This window comes from Sinocyclocheilus anshuiensis, unplaced genomic scaffold (genome assembly GCF_001515605.1).
Source record: "Sinocyclocheilus anshuiensis isolate Anshui unplaced genomic scaffold, SAMN03320099.WGS_v1.1 scaffold1053, whole genome shotgun sequence".
Lineage (NCBI taxonomy): Eukaryota > Metazoa > Chordata > Actinopteri > Cypriniformes > Cyprinidae > Sinocyclocheilus > Sinocyclocheilus anshuiensis.
In genome coordinates, this window is record NW_015555711.1 from 542,231 (window position 1) to 544,468 (window position 2,238).

General features: G+C 37.0%; 1 long non-coding RNA gene and 1 pseudogene across 1 annotated transcript; both read left to right on the top strand.

Annotated features, from left to right (window-relative positions):
* LOC107671970 (phosphatidylinositol 4,5-bisphosphate 3-kinase catalytic subunit gamma isoform-like) overlaps nt 1–781 on the top strand; it is a 9,025-nt pseudogene extending 8,244 nt beyond the window's left edge.
* Nucleotides 782–1,775: 994 nt separating this feature from the next.
* Nucleotides 1,776–2,238, top strand: LOC107671992 (uncharacterized). Its single transcript, XR_001632280.1, has 3 exons — nt 1,776–1,848; nt 1,975–2,102; nt 2,186–2,238. It is a non-coding gene; the product is annotated as an uncharacterized LOC107671992 (long non-coding RNA).

Consider the following 2,238-nt stretch of genomic DNA (forward strand, 5'->3'; position numbering starts at 1 on the left):
ATATAAACCTATGGCTCGAGGGTGAGTAAATCATGGGGTAATTTTCATTTTTGGTTGAACTATCCCTTTAAAAATTAGAAGGGTTGACTCTGCAACTAACTGAAATAAGTTGAAGTAATAAAATGACTAAAAACTGAAATCAAATAAACTTTATAGAAACATTTTTTAAAAATCAAATAAAAATTACACATAAAAAACACATGAAATTACTAAATAAAAGCTACTTCAATATATATATATATATATATATATATATATATATATATAAAAACTAAATTAGTTAATAAATAACACTAAAACAATACATGCCACTGACACAAAACTTGAGAAGCATTTGTTTCTCCTGCCAGCCCATTTTATTACGCATTTAGAAAGCTTACTCTGATCTGGATTTGTGATACAGTAACTAATAAAAAAATAAAACAAATATGTTTAATCATGCAGACACACGATTTGAACAAGTCAACAGAATGCTACAGCCATACTCTGAGCTCAAGTATCTGTTCTTTCTTTAGGACACCTGTATCATTGCCTCTCTGTCCCTCCGGGCTCAGTCTCTCCTTCTAGTCACGCTCTTCTCTCACGGGAATCCCTGAGCTCAGCATGTCACAGGACATGCGCTACCTGCGAACTGCACTGCAGCAGGATCAAGGGGAGGAAGAGGCTCGGAACCACTTCCTGCAGCAGATTGCCCTCTGTGAGCAGAAAGGTTGGACCGTCCAGGCCAACTGGTGGTTTCACATGATGGCGGGCATTAAATAGAAAACATAAGGAAACTATGTACCTTTCTGACAATCAGCAAAGGGAATTTCTCTACATGCTACAAAAAGATTGAGAACCACTGACTTAAAGGGACAGTTAACCCAAAATTGAAGATCTGTCATTATTTACTCTAATATCATTCCAAACTTGATTTTCTGATTTCCTTTGCTAAGCTGAATACAAAAGGAGATGTTTGTCAGGATGTTCATGCTGCTCTATACCATGAACGTGACCAGGGGCTGACAAATTCCTAAAAGGACAAAAAGCACCATAAAAGTACCATTTCCATTGTGGTCTAGTGGTCCATTTCAAGTATTCTGAACTTTATGTAAATAAACAAAACTTCTCTGTAAATCTCATTTATGCACTTTAAATATGCAAATTCACATTTGGCACATTGTTGTAGTATGAACAGAAAGAAATGTAAACAGAATGAGGGTGAATTTTTGCTGAACTATCCCTTTAAATGTTACATTTTATCATGCAAATTACATGGAGAAAAAATTTGTATTCAATATAAACAATAAATGTGTGTTTACTACTTCACGTTTCTTATTTTTTCCATTAAATAATCATCGAAGAACCTGAGTCACAATTCACAGATGAATTAAGACCATCTTAACTATTAGAAAGACCATCAGTGTGCCATGATGGTACTGTAAGTAATAAGGATGACACACCAGGAAATGAGATCTTGCATGTAAACAGTGTAATCACATGCTCTCATGTGAGTACCATCCTGCTATTTACAGTGGTTGCCTTTAGAGGGCACCCTGGCCCATATTCACCTCACATGCACTGGGCCATGAGACAACAGACCTAAAAACACGTTGCTTGTTAACAATAGACTCTGAGATAAAGCAGTTTTAATTTTGGTTAACAGTACTAAGAATAGGACATAAAAACGTGAAATTCCCTGCGCAAAGGCCGTGTTGTAGAGTTGTCGTAGTTGTTGGTGAGGGTAGGGAAAGAAGGGAGGGGTGGTTTCCAGACAGACAAGCCTCCATGCTTCTCTTAGCTTCTCGTCTCGCATCCACTGCATTCTCACATCATGCTGTTCTTCCTTCAGTCTTTTCCTTTGTTGAGGTATTTTCCGGTATTTTTACATTTCTCATTTAATCAAGTTTTGTCTTTAAAACAGCTCAGCATTCATTTATTTCACTCTTCCTCGATTCCTCGTTCTTACGCACTCACACAAACACACACGCCAAGACGGCATCACTGTGTTTCTGACAAGGATGAGCACATGGTCGTCCCACACACTGGCTGAGTGTCTTTCTTGGGACTGTCCGTTCTTTACTATAAGAGCTCTACAAGCTCTCATAGCACTTTATCTAAAGGTAAGATTTTTTTAGAATAGATTGAACGTTGTTATCATTTATACATTTTTTCATTTTTGGTCTTCAAATACATTGACTTTCAGCTGCTGATTCAACGTCTTCCTTCAGACACAGTTGAGTGTAACAGACAAAAAAG